Below are 14,911 nucleotides of genomic sequence, written 5' to 3' on the forward strand. Positions count from 1 at the left end.
ATTATTCTCAAATTTGGGTACTTAGAATCTTACAGGATAAACCCTGGTCTGTCCTTAAAACAGATGAGGGGAGAAAAGAATAAAACCTAGAAAACATTTTTAAATGCATTTATATTGTACTTAGCACAGACTATGCCTCCCCACTGCTCCACAGAGGAGTTTTATATCAAGGTTAGTGCCTAACTCCATGCAAATGATTTAGGCTTATTTTACTGTTGCATTTTGCAGCCAATCTCATCATCTAGCTCCTCTGTGTCATTAAAATTCCTCTTCATCTGTTTATGTACTCGTTCCTGCTTCCACCTGAGCCCTCTGGCAGGTGCCTTTCCTGAGCCAGCCTTTGGGAGCACCAGTATCTATCTTCATTTTGGAATTGCAGGGTATGTGTGTCCTTAGAGCATCTCCTCTGTCAGTTTTTAAAATCTCTTCAAATTCAGTTTCATCCTCTACCTCATGGATCTAGAATTTCAACACCTCATTTCAAGCTCACCTTGTGCAAGGAGGATTCACATCCTCACATAACATAACAGCACATTGCATCTACCCATGTTAAAAATATTTGCTTGCCATCTCAGCTCAAAGAACGACTCGAGAATGGGGAAAGCCCAGTTCCCTGCCTGAACACTGGCTGCTTGAGGAAGATACTGAGTATTTGCACTCAGCAGCAGGAAAAACTCAGGACATGCTCACTCCATGTGCCAAGCAAGAGCGCTCTAGGAAAACTCTGGACATACGCTGTGTGCCAAGCAAGAGTTTTCTAGGACAGCCTGACAACACTGTGCAAAAAGTATCCATCCCATTAGTCTGGGAGAGCTAATGACAGTAGCACAAATATCAGCAACCTGTGAATTTTCCATCTCTGTACCGCAGCAAAAGTATAGGCAGCAGAAGCTAAAGCTCAACACTAGTTAAGTTTGAAGTCAGATCAGCATGTCCTGAATCAGCTCCACACTGTCCAGGCTTGGTTTTACGGCCAGCATGTTGTGTGGGCTGACAGTCTTATTTTAAACCTTTGCATATGTGTTACTTAACCGATGGATTTCAAACAACCTTGGGACTTATAGACATGAACCTTAACAGCTTTCTAGGAGTAATAGGATTTATCAGGCCAAAAATTAAGGAGTTACAAACTCACATTTCTGATTTATAGCAGAAGCTCATATTTCCTAATTTAAGTCCTAATGCAAGCTGGGATACCAGATCAAGTGCTGTTTTTTCCAGCTCTATATTTACACTTCAAGGATTACGTAGAAGCACATAGCAGAAGCAAAAAAATCAGCTAAATGCCTCAATGTGAGCCTTTTGGGGGAGGTTCAGAGAAGTTTGGGTTACGTGTCTTCAAACAGGCTTTCAAAGCAGCATAGATCTAGACATCCATCTCAACTCAAGGAAGGAGGATCCAAATTTTAAATTTAGGAAAATAATATCTTTACCTCGCATATGTGCAAAAGCTTAGAAAATCATTGTGAGGAAGGGGTTCTCTTCTGCTCTGGCAGGAGGTGCAGCTGAAGAATTTCAGCCTCACCCATGCAAAATTAGATATTTATTTTGGATAAATCCCACAAAATGTTTTCTGCCCAGCCAGCACTCCTACCTGCAGGTTTGGCAGCAGCACAGCCAGGCGCTGTGCTGCAGGATGGCAGGCAGCCAGCCGCCAACTCCGGGGCCTCTCCGGAGACTGGCAGGGTAGACTGCTCAGTAAAGCCTCAGGGTTACTCCAAGGCAAGGATAGTGACAGCTCTCAGCTGCCCCGTCTCTGAGGCTACGAGGGTCACCACAGCCTCTGCTACCAGGGAAACAGCAAATTTAGGGATGTACCTTGCCATATCCTGCCTGTCAGCTGTTCCCATCCCTGTAAAATGTGTACACACATTGGAAAGGCATTGGAAAGGAGGGAAAACGAGCACCACCTCCTGACTTGCTGGTTGGACCAGAGAAGCACTGAGGGATTCCCCTTTTTTCTGCCTAAAAATGAGCAAGTAGAACCACATCACTTCATTGTATATGTTGCTACACACTGGCTGGCCAAAACCAGAGCATGGAGACTGTATTTCTGAATCAACATGCAACACATGCTGGCTGATTTTAGCCCAAAGCAAGATAGAATACAACAGAAAAGTGACTCCTGCCTGAGGAACAAACCTTTAACAATGCTCTGAGGATCCCATAACTTCAGGACTTCCTTGGCATCAAGCCTCACTGACATCCACCAGAGTCTCCCAATCGCCCCTCTTGATCCCCTTCCCCACACAGACCCTCACTGAGAATACCTGAATTTTCTGTGGTCTGCCATCAAGAGTTACACTTCAGTGCAAGGGCATCATAATATTGACATGCTGTTAGGGTGCAAAGCCAAACTTCCCAGGGAACACTTAAACTGTTTCCCCGACAAACAGCACCATCTTTATCACATTAGGACATATCTATATTGGTTTTCAAAAAAGAACTACTGGTCCCTAAATGCCTATATGCCTCTACCAGAAAGCTTCCTATATTTTGGCAGGTATAGAATCATCATTTTTTACCCATGCTTAAATTCATACTTGCAAAGGGAAATATACAGGATATTTCACTGAAAAATTTACACATGTCAATGCTGACATAACAGCATGCAAAGATTATAAAAATAAGGTTAAAACACACCTACATAATTAAGCATGGTTTGCTAGCAGCTCTTGCACATGCTTAAATAATAACACATGCTTAAAGCCAACACTACTTTGTGTTACTTCAATATCCTTTGTTAGTCATCTTACCACCCTACAAAGTTACCTAACAATAAGTCTGATCTCAAACCTTTCCGAGAAGCAAACACCAAATAATTAAAAACATGGGTTTTTTCTAATGTTTCTCTTTTCAAATACACAAGTATCATCAAAATTTTTTCCTAATTTTGAGACCTTTTTAAGGGAATGAATGTCAAACTTGTATAAAAAAAAAAAATCCTGTTTTTTTGAGTACATATATCTTTTCATATACTGTGTTAAACCACTCCCTTTACTGATGGTTCTTCTGTTGTTTTACTGTTTTCTTGAATTATGGTGGGAAAAAGAGAAAGGGAAGGAAAGAAGGAAAAAAAAAAAAGAAAAAGGCAAGCAGACTCCCACAGGACTCAAAAAATATGAGTTATTTCTCAACCTGCCACTCCACCAGGGTACCTGACTTGGTAAGACCTCATATTCCCCAAAGGTTTCACACCCAGATGAGTATCAGGGAGGAAAAAAACCCAACAAAAACCCACGGAGATCCTGCCTCTCCTGCTCACTTAGGAGGCATGCAGGGTGCCAAGGAGACAAGACCACCACATAGCGCTGAAGGTTTTCTTAAAGCCACATGCATCCCAAACACCCAGGCTCCCTGCTGTATTTACTTCCAGACGAATCTTGCTGTAAATAGATTCTTGCTTCATAGATTGTGGCCTATTCATATAGATCTCCAACTCATCTAAATAACTTAATTAAACTATCTTTCCATTATGCCACATTTAAATCCCAGTTTCATCTGTCAAATGCCAAATTCTCCATGGGAGAGCATTCCTCCTCCTTATTTCTCTTCCTTGCAGTTCCCTTTCATGTTTCGTGCTGGTTCTCTGCACAGTGTCCTCCATAGGTATACAATTCAACACCTTGCTAAGAAATATCTTTTCCTAACAATAATCCTCTTTGCAAATAGAATTAACAAGGCAAGTGTAAACACGAAAGCAATGAACTAGTTGTCATATTTACCCAACTGCTTCCACCTCCTTATAATGAAGTTCTATACTAAATACATAGGATGGCTTAATGTCAAGCTCCTCATTTGCTGAATTCTGCAGCTGGCCTGTAAGAACCCTGCAGCATATCCCTTCAACTCATCTGAGAAATTATATTTACAAGGTTTCCAATAAAGTCTTAACTGATTTGTGCCAATATCAGTCACACTAATGACTGCCATTTAATAACTGTTTGGAGGGCTTCCTACCCAGAGAACACTGCAAAGAAAATACAAGTTTCTACAACAGATGACAACAACAAAATATATGAAGCTTGCGGTAGTTTCTTCTGTTAAAACAAGTTAATTCATAAAGGTAAGGAACATTTAATGCCTGTCAATTTCCTTCTCTTTGGAATCTGTCCTTCACACACAGTAATTACATCGGGAAACCTCTCTCTGTAACTAGCTAATAGACATACGGAAAAAATCAGTTGTGACTAAGAGTACTTCATGAAACATATTTTAACACCAACATTAAACCCAAATGCTATTTCTAAACACATCATCTACACTTGAAATCTGCAGAAGTACTTTAGAAATGTTCCTTTTGGCGCCTTTGAAAATTAAACTGCACTTGCACTAAAGGCAAACAAAAACGAACCTCCAAAAAACGAACAAAACAACTAAACACACTGCAGAATTGCTTAAAAGCATATCATAGTGAAGCATGACTAGTGCTTCCAGGAGGGTTTTCCCAAAGGCAGACAGAGCTGATACTTTGTCTGACAGGGTATATTATCTCGGGTGCAATGTAATCCAGCAAGGAAGACAAAGGAAAAAAAAGATTCCCCTTAAGTTTTCTCCAGAAAATAAGAACAGCCAAGCAGTAATAAATCACTCAGTTATAACTCTATTTTGGCACAGCTACAGGAGGACACCACTGAGATTTTAGTGGAGGTTTTTAAATTGTGAAGTCTGACAGATTAAACTGCCAAATACAAGTCTGAGAAGAGTTTGCTTAAAGTACTTTACAGCCATAGCACTATTCATAAGGTAAAACAAACCAGAATTACAGACACTGGCTATCTGGGACTGAGATCAGAAGAAAAATTTGCATATTTTATTTTCTAGGAAACCTCCCTCTATCACATATTACTTTTAATGCACCACTACGCAAGTTAGTAGTTTACATTCATGAATTCCTAGACTTCATTCAGCTGACATCAGTGTTCAGTAACAAATGCAGCAAACACTACTGATAAAGGCACATATTTGCATCTAGTTAATCATCCTAATTGGTATGCAGATAACTTTAAAAATGCACTAATCAGTGTTACATTCAGATGGAGGGTTTGTTCAGCAGTAAAAATCACAATCTAAATACTTATCCAAACAAATAACACATTTTCAGGGGAGACTGAAGCTCAGCACATTTCAGTTAAAGAAAGAAAATGGTTTTAACATTGGAAGCCAGAACTTAGAGGCTGTCCTTAGATCTCCAGTTAAATCGAGTTTTATCTTTTTAAGACATAAAGAAACCCACTACAGAAGGTTAACTCACTGTCCTGCGAGTGATGGAGACCAAGTGTCTGTTGTCTTTGTCAGCGCAGACTCCTACATTCATTTCCAGTCGCCTTGGTGCAGGGTCTGCTCTTACACCCTGGGCAATAGACTTCAGCAACCAGGACCTCCCAGATGAGGCACAGATAAACCAGTGTTCCTTAGCAATCCCAGGGCACTCTCCGCAATGCTTCCCTCAAATTCTTCTGCTAGAGCTCTACAGCCTCCCACCTGCAACACCCCTTGCAGGTGAATGGAAAGTGGTAAAAGAGACAATAATCTCAGCAGGGATTCCGGGGAAGCCAAGCAGAAAGAAGGAATTCTTTTCACAGCCAGAAGCAGACCTACAGACAAGCAGCACTCCTGGCTAAAGCCCAGAGAGGCTGCAACAAGGTCCCAGGAGGCTGCACACAGACCAGACAGGCATCTGGAACCAAAAGCCACAAAATGTTTTGAAGGGAAAGCTTGCACCCAACTCTGGTAACACACAGCTGAGAACAGCCAGAGGTTCAGAGAGTATCTCTAGTGGAGGTTTTGAATGAGGGCATACTGTTCTTATTTTTCCTTCAACACCTGCTTACATGGAGACAAAAAAAAAAAAAAAAAAAAAAAAGACAGATTGCAGGAGACAAGAGATTACAAAGAAAGCAGGCTGAAGGGTAAAAAGAATTAGGAAACTAAAGCAGGACACCACACAGAGCCTTCCAAAAATCACACTCTGCTCCTTAAATCTCTGGGGATAGGATGGATTAGTCCTCTGTCCGGATTAGTCCTCTGTCCAAGCATGATGAGACAAGGAAACAGGGACAGAGGTGCTAGGATACTGGTCATTGTGAGAAGCGGTCAGGTACTGCTGACAGACACAGTACCCATTATACAGCATCTGCAGCTGGTTGTATTCCATGTTGCACACAGAGTATTTTTCGAACCAACTACAGACTTCATACAAGTTCAACTACTGCAACCACCATGCCAGATATCTCAGCTATTCTGCAGGGCAACAAATGAGACAAATCCCATGCACAACTACCTCAACTAGACTTGTTTTCAAATTTGCTTTAACTTCATTTAATTCCGGTCTTCCAGTCCCAGCATATCTTAGAGAACTGGTCTCAGTTCACACTATCTGGGTCTACTACACAGTCCCCCAAGACCTCCTTTTTGAGAAGATTTATGAATTACTTTTTTATTTGGGGGGGAAAATTACTGCAATTCATTTTTTAATCTGGAAGTTAATAAGATCAAGCATCTTACACATGCAAACATAGTCTCCTTTTGTACAGCTTGGACTTAAAGGAAAAAGATTTTCTACACAATTACATGCAGTTGTTAGACGACACATTATTTTGGAGGGGGGAAAAAAAGCTAACATGCAAAACATTTCAGAAAGTGTCCACTAAGCACATTGCAACCATGTAGCGATACAAACTGTAAAGCAGGAATTTTTATAGCGGTTTTATAAGGTCGTATTTCAAAAATAAGAAACACTAACACATAAAATCTATATTCAGTTAACTCAGACATACAGAAAAGCTTTTCCTGAGTCACCAAGCCTCCTCTCCTACTGCCACAGCCAAGCACACAATACAGACTTCCTCAACATATCCTCAAGAGCCAGTTAAACGACTTACTCCCATTTATCCCATTTTAAGGTTGTTCTAGAACCTGAGCCCATTTAGGGAAGAAAATGTGTAAATTCCAGCTTAAATTTATTCGTGCTGGTTTATATCCATTTGTTCTCATGCCAACATTGTTCTTTAGCTTAAACAGCTCCTCTCTCCCTTTCTCGTGTTTATATCGCTGCTGTACTTGCAGACTGCAATCATATTCAACCTCAGCCTTATTTGCTAGGCTAAACAAGCCAGGCTTTCCTTGTCTTCTCTGGAATAATTGACACTGCTGTTCTCCAGGCTCAATTTGCACTGACCCACCCATGGCACAGGTGAGAGAACCCTTGCCTGGCACTCCCCAGGAGCTTGCACCCATTCCACCACCTCTCCTTCCTGTGTCCTGGCCTAACACACTCCACCATCACCTTTACTTTCTCCATAGGCAGCAGCAACTTGGTCAGCGATCAGCCAATGCACCCAGCACATCCCTGGCTCTACTGTTCCCAGTAATGGAACTCCTTGCTCACAGCAGGGTACAAAAGCAAGACTTCGTGTCCCACTAGAAAGGGATGTACAGTACAGTTTGTTTTCAGGGTGGATGATTTGTTCCAGTCTGACTGCACATCCTGTGTCAAAGCTTGCTATCTGACGGAGATGTAATCAGTCGATTGCTCACCATTACCTATCAACTACCAGGTTCACTTTAGATTTTCACAACCTCTGCTAAAAAATCCTCACAGCAGGCAATCTCAAGTACTCAAATTCCCCCTTAATTAGCTCCTGAAGTCACCACTCTCTTCAGCTCAAACCCTGCAGCAGCCCTTTCTAAGCTCCTCAGGCATTTCCTAAGGAAGTCACCATCCCTTCTGACTAATGGCACAGCAGAGTCCACTCAACACCACACCAAAAATGACCAGTTTTGTCACTGGTTTCCAACTGCAGAACTGAAAAACAAGAAGAATAAGTCCAAGTCACGCATTCCCTCTCCTAGCAAATGATTCCCACAGTTCTAATCTACTATTTAGATGACTCTTGCTGGGAAAGGCACATTCACTTGCACTGCTTCAGAGCCAAGAATCCTCCTTGTTACAACAGTTATGTTTACTTCATAACACAGGATAAAATTACTCTTTATCCCAAAGAGTCTTCTCCAGACCTTGATTTCCCTTAGATGACAAAAAAAACCACCCCAAAAATACAAGCCAAAAAGTATTCCATCACACACTTATTGCTATAAAGGAAGAACAAAAATATCCACACTCCACATGACTGTTCCAGGCAAGGAAATTAATCAGCCAAGATTTTGTCCCAAGGTCACCGTAAGAGGATGTCTCTTCCTTTAAATGCTAGGACATCTGCACTCTTATTTTAACTAAATGTAATTATGCCGGCAGAAAATAGTTTTAAATCCAAGACAGAAAACTCATTCAGGCGTTCAGAAAATACTAGAGCACGAGACGGCAGGATGACGACATGTAGGATCTAGAACAAACTGGAGGAGCACACCGTCGAGCTAGAGGACACAGCAAAGCTGCAGCAGCTCAGCAGCAGCTTCTGGGACAACACAGCAGATCTTCCGTGAAGCACTGAAACTTGCAGCAGATACTGTTACCCTGAACAGCTGACTGCAGATACCATTTACCATGTACACCTACCAACAGCATCCACAACACACAAAGCCTACCAGCGCATCCCCACTGCAAAGTTGGGGTTTTTTCTTGGTTTTAGTTATTTTGTGTTTAAAGCCCAGAAGTACGCTTACCCTCCCTAGCAAGCAAGAGCCCAGACAAGAGCTATAAAACATTGCAAACAAGCAGGCAAAGCAATGAAGGACAAATACAAACCGTTACACTTTCCATTTTATCTGTCTCTCTAGCCGCTACGAAAAGTAGCTCCGTTGCTGCCTTGGGACCCAAGCAAATTCCTGACAACTTCCAAGACGCGTTCGTGGGGTTCACGTTTTGTTCCGAGGACTGTATTTTTTTCACACTCCCATTTGCAGCCCCGCGTGCAACCCTCGAGTACGATTTAATCACAGAGCTCAACTCGCTCACTCTAGTAATTAAAAAAAAAAAAAAAAAAAAAGGTACTTCTACGGGTACTTTTGCCACTTTTCAGCCTTTTTTACCGCACCACCACCAGCAGAACAAGACCGGCCGCCGCTGTTATTTGCCGCCCGCAGGAACAGAGCCCACGCTCGCCGCAGGCTCGGCCAGCGCTCTGCAGTAGCAGCGGCAGCGCTCCCGCACACCGGGGAAAGGCAGCGGACCGCAGCCCGGCCCCGGCCCCCCACCCCTGAGACCGGGATGCCCCGGAATCGCCCCAGGCAAGGGCGGCGGGACCCTCCCCCGGCCTCCTGCCCCGTCGCACGGGCAGCGGCCCGGGCGGAGCGGCGGCACCGCGGGCGGCCGCGCACCGGGGCTCTGCCGCGGGACGTGCTGCGCTGCCCTGCCCTGCCCTGCCCGCCGCGGAGCGCACCTGCCTGCCTACCTACCTACCTACCTACCTGCCTGCCTGCCTGCCCGCCTGCCCGCCGCTCCGCCGCCCGCCCCGGAGGCGCCCGAAGCCGCTGCGGGATGCGGCCAGCCTTCCGGAAACGCTTCCCAGCCCGCTGCGCTTACCCAGGAAACGATTCCGGCCGCCGGCCGCCACCGCCCCTCCTCTCCCTCCGCCCCGGCCGCCGCCCAGAGCCGCGGCCCGCAGGGTGCCGGCCGGGCGGGGCGGGGCGAGGCGGGCGAGGGGGCGATGGCTGCGCCGCCGTGGCGGCTGTGTGCCCCCGCTGCCCCCGCCCGCCCAGCCCCGCGGCCTCTCGGCGGTGCCGCACTCGGGGCTTTAGGTCAACAGCTCACATCAGAGCAGAGGTACCTCTGTGAAGGGGTAGGGGTTGTGTGTGAGGCAGGTCTACCCCCTGAAAAAAAAATTTATTTTTTTTTCTCCTTAGGGAAAAAAGAATGGTCTTGGCTCGTGCTTGGCAAGTGTAGTCATGCCCATATCAAGGTGAGGCAGTGGTAATTGGTAACACTCCCCAAATGCCTCCTGCTTTATCGCAGTGCTCCTCTGGCAATAGTGAGAGGCAGAGAGGTAGACAGCCGAGTAGGCTGGGAAGCCCTAGAAGAAGGTTTTACCGCTCTCTACAATTATCTGAAAGGAGGTAGTAGACAGCTCAGGGTTGGTCACTTCTCCAAGGTAAAAAGCAATAGGACCAGAAGAAACAGCCTCGAGTTGCACCATGGGAGGTTTATATTGGATATTAAGGAAAATTTCTTCACTGAATGGGTTGTTAAGCATTGGAACAGGGTGCCCAGGGCAGTGGTGGAATCACCATCTCTGGAGGTACTTAAAAGGATGAGTAGATGTAGTACTTGGGGATGTGATTTAGTGGCAGTTGGGTTAATGGTTGGACTTCCTGATCTTAGATATCTTTTCCAACCCTAACAATTGTATGTTTCTATGATTCTAAGAATGGGTTGTTTTCCACACTGGATATGGACTCCAAGTAGCAACATGGCCCTGGGTTAAACACCCACATGGCTGATGAACATTAGCAAACCCCTCTGGTCACGGACTAAAGGCGTGTGCTTGGCATTGGCATAGTGCTCCAGGCAGCTGTGTTCTGGTGGGTGTCAAAACTCAGGTAACCAGTGTGAATGGAAAGGAATGGGGTGTTCTCATGTGTGGCAAACGAACAAGTAAAGGACCAGGCCTGGCAACTTCACTGCTCTAACCTGTATGCACTACTATAGGGTTACTGTAGAGTTGAGATTAAATCCCTAGACACATCTTGAGATGGATTAGTAGAGAATCACAGCAACGTCCTGAACAGTTAGAAATAAGGCTTAATAGAACACATCCATAGGAAGATACTTCTGTTTAGCACCTTCCAAATACGTGGAATATTGTCTGTTCTGTCAAGACAGGCTTTTGAGATTACAGGGGAAGTAACTGGTCATTGCTAAAGCAAAAAATTCAACATAGGATGGTAGTTCAGTGGAAAGCAATGTAACAGACCTTTTACTTCTACACCTTATAACAATTTTAGGAAGTCCCTGGAACAGTAGATATGCAACAATCAGCAGTAAAATAGTGTCGTATTGGAGTGACCTAAGATGTATAAGGAGGTCAAAGAAGTCTATTACAATAATGAAATTGCATCTCATACATTTTCCTACATGTTCTTGTAAATGTAAACACATTTAGTAGTCCTATTGAGGTGCCCAAGTCTACTTTAAAATTTATTACACCTTTTACAACAGCAAATCTATATATCTGCAAGAGATTATTTTTCCTATGCATTCTAGAACCTTCTTCTGTATTTTGTTCCCTGCCTTTACAACCATGTTCCTGGTAATAGCAGAACACTCATGAACTGAGAACAATTTAAAGGATTGTTAAGATTAATAGCAATATTATGTCTTTAATTAGAAATGTTTATGGTTTTAGAAGATCATATTGACATCCACCAGCCTAAAGAAAAGAAAAAAATATTTATAAGTACTACAGTGATGAACAAGAAGAAACAATTAGGGAAAGTAATTCAGAGCAAAGCACCTAAGAATTATACTTTAATATTTAATAACTTACTCTTAAATGTATTGTTCTTTTTTGTAGTGGTACCCACCTTTTCAATTTGTCTTAAAATTGGACATGATTTAATCTCCTAACACTTTTATAAGCTAAAACTCCGATTTTAATTGATATTTTTAGATCCAAGACTATGATGATGGTCAAAAAAAGCCTCCAAATGGTTATAATGATCTGTAATAAAAACATGTCATTGTGATCAGTTTCAGAAGGACCAATGACCTCCTGAGAGGTCACCAAATTTCAGCATTTGCAAATCAGGTTGCTTCCCTCTTCAACAAAGCACATCATCCAGCAGGAGGGAAGGCTTTCATGCTTGGACAGCGTACTGGAGAAGAACTCTCCCTGGAATAGGCACTATATCTACTGAAGAGATGCAAGACAACTAGCAGGTTACCAAGATTGTTGGTGAATAGCCTATTAATAAATTTCCCTGAGAGAAAAGCTCAGGCAAGATACTCAGAAATTAATATTCCTTTAATAAAAATAAGTGCATTGTGCTTTTAGCTATGTGGTAAGAGTTACGATTAATATTTAGTTACATAGTCTATATAATGCACTTTGGATTGCGGTGTAGAAAGCAGTGCCATAAAAATGAAGTGTTGGGGAAACAAAATAAGGAATTTCATACACATCCCAAATGGACAGCCGCTCAATACACTCACTTCTTGGAAACATTTCTACGTGGATGCACAGCTTGCCTAGGCTCAGCAGGTCTCATCAAATATTTCATAGAAACATAGAATATCATGATTTGGAAGGGACCCACAAGGATAATCAAAGTCCAACTCTTTTACTTAAGACACAAGCATCTTCTGGAATAGTGTTCATAAACAACAGTGAGGGAAAAAAGAGGCCTTTCTATATTATCAACTCATACCAAAAGAATTTCATTATCATCTTGCTGTTCTGTGTGTGAACCACTGACTGCAATTTTATTTTGGTCAAAGTGTCTCCGACTTTGCAACAAGGAATGACAGTCCATAGGAGTCTCCATTGGCAAGTAAATCTCTGCAACTGACCTCCCCCAGTGCCACACGGGTTTGCAGGCACTGCATCAGTACTGACTGTGCTCCAAGTGTGCTCTCAGGAAAAGTTCGTCGTTTCTCCCCTGCTTTCTTCTATATACCAGCTTTTTACTTATGGGTCAGTCCGTGTAGAGGGATAGAGTACGCAATGATCCCATCTCGAGAAACTCGTCTCTCTTACTGCAGCGGAAAGCAGGAAAGTGGTGACTATGAAATAAGCAAGGCTACCATCTAGTGGTGTCACTGCGCTTCCACAGCACGGAGAAACACACCGTCTTTTGCTGAATATATTGGTCCTAAACACAGAAACTTAATTAAGAAAATTCAGTTATGGCAGAATGGTAATTTTCTCCGCAACACTTTCTCTAACGTTTTCACACAGATACATTAAGTCTCCATTTTAAATACAAAATCAAATCATTTTCGAGAAAAAACATAAACCACCACACACAGTGCACAAGCAGCTGGGAGATTTAAGAATTAGACTCGTGGCATGTGTTTTTCATTACAGGCTTGAACATACTTAGAGGGTTCAGTCCCCCAGCCACATTGCTTCTCAGGACCTGTGTGAAAGCATGTATCGCTCCCATTCTTTCGAATTCCTGTCTCCCTAGTACTCCCTGGGCTAGCATATAGTGAAAGATTAATTCTGCCATGGACAAACTTCCTGTGTTATTTATAGAGAAGCAAAGGCCACAAGACATCAGTCTCAGATAAGATTATTCCAGTAGTTAAATCAAACCAGGAACTAAATCAGGGCCTCCTGCTATACTCATGGAGCCCTCTCCCATTTGCTGTATTAGCTGTCTCAGGCACATTGCCACTACGTTAACGAAGGCTGTATGGGAACAAGGGCAAGTGGAGCAATTTGTAGGCCAGCAGCTCTCTGATATCTTGGCGTGCCAAGCAAGGCAGAATGATAATTTTGAAGTTTCTCTCTAGCTCTTCAGGAATGCAAAGCCTTGCATCCAGGAATGGTTGTTAAGGTAATTATAAATGATCTCTTATACATCTGTCTAGATGTAATTCTCTGATCTCTCCTTTCTCTGCCTGTTACACAGCAGTTTATTGAGATTTCCTACAGGAAGGGTGAAGGGAAGGTGGCCTGACCTGACTAGCCCCCACGCATATAAACTCCGTGGTTATGTGCTGAATTTACCCAGCCCACCCACTCATCCAAACAGGGGCAGCTCCATTTTTTTTATTATTACAGGCAAGTTCTGAGGGGTGTGAGCAGGGTGACTGTGTTTGCTCACAAACAATCACCATATTAGAAACAGGAGAACATACCAACTAACCACTGTAGGAAAACAGTCCATTTGGGACTTCCTTCTGGCTGGAAAGGCCAGATGGGGGAAAGCTGCTGTTTGTGACAAAAAAGCTGCTATTAATGCAGAGTTTCTAAATGCTACAGTAGCTGCTTAGGCACTGCTAGAAGCCAGTAGCTGCTTTCAGAGCTGACTTTTCTGCAAACTCCGCTCACTCTTTTATGTGGCTCTGGTGGACAAAAATACTCAAAAGCTGCCACAGAGCAAGGCCTGTAATTATAGGTGGTCAAATAAAAGAATAGCTCACACTTTCGAAGCTGACATCTACCTAGATTTTCTTGCCTTGGCTGCTTAAAATGGGAACTACAGCCCTGATGGGCATTGAAACATATGATCACCAATATTTACCTACAACTGAGAAATAGGAATACAACAGAGATTTTGCAATGTAGGTTGCATTTGAGACTACAAATATTTTGAGTTGTTCAAACAGCACAAAATAAAGCACACCTTGGAAGTTTTAGGAAAACACCTATCCATTGCCAGCAGCTGCTGTGCTTCAACCCCGCTGCGCTGGCATCTTGGAGCTTTCCCTGGAAGAGCTTTGCTGCAGGTTCTGCCCAACAGGCAGCCAAGGATGGCATATCAGCACAGCTCCCTGTGAGGCAGTCAGGAAAGCCATGTTTCAGGCCAGAATGGCTAACCCACTCATGGTCTGTATGGGGCTTTGAGAAACCTGCCTGGTATAGTTGAAGGTGTTGCTACCTGTGGCAGGGGGTTTGAGACCTCTCTCAAAGATTTTTGAATAGTCTTGTGAACCTGGAGAGGTCACATTTGACTGGAAGCTGGAAAATGTTGTTCCAGTTTTCAAGAAGGGCAAGAAGGATGACCCTAGGAACTACAGACCTGTCATTCTTTCTTCAGTGCCTAGTAAAATTATGGAGAAAATTATTCTGGGAGTTATTAAAAAACATTTGAAGGACAACACAGTCATTGGTCACAGCCAGCATGGCTTCATGAGGGGAAAGTCCTGTTTCACTAACTTAATTTGCTTTTATGACAAGTTAACTCACCTAGGTAATCAAGGGAAGCCAGCTGATGTAATCCCTTTGGATTTCGGTGAAGCTTTCCATACTGTCTCTCAAGTATCCTTCTGGACAAAATGTTCACC

The 14,911-nt window shown here is 43.3% G+C and overlaps 1 protein-coding gene across 8 annotated transcripts in view; it reads right to left on the minus strand.

Moving 5' to 3' along the window:
• Positions 1-9,514, minus strand: part of APBB2 (amyloid beta precursor protein binding family B member 2) — a 169,610-nt gene extending 160,096 nt beyond the window's left edge. For 2 of the 8 annotated variants that reach the window (XM_048302834.1, XM_048302828.1), the window contains exon 1: positions 9,370-9,439. The gene's annotated coding sequence lies outside the window, so the exon portion shown is untranslated. Of the gene's footprint in view, positions 1-8,707; positions 8,909-9,369; positions 9,444-9,484 lie in introns of those variants that run through there. The other 6 variants (XM_048302832.1, XM_048302840.1, XM_048302831.1 and 3 more) reach the window with 4 other exon arrangements.
• Between the last annotated feature and the right edge of the window lie 5,397 nt (positions 9,515-14,911).

The sequence above is a fragment of the Corvus hawaiiensis genome, chromosome 5, assembly GCF_020740725.1.
Source record: "Corvus hawaiiensis isolate bCorHaw1 chromosome 5, bCorHaw1.pri.cur, whole genome shotgun sequence".
Lineage (NCBI taxonomy): Eukaryota > Metazoa > Chordata > Aves > Passeriformes > Corvidae > Corvus > Corvus hawaiiensis.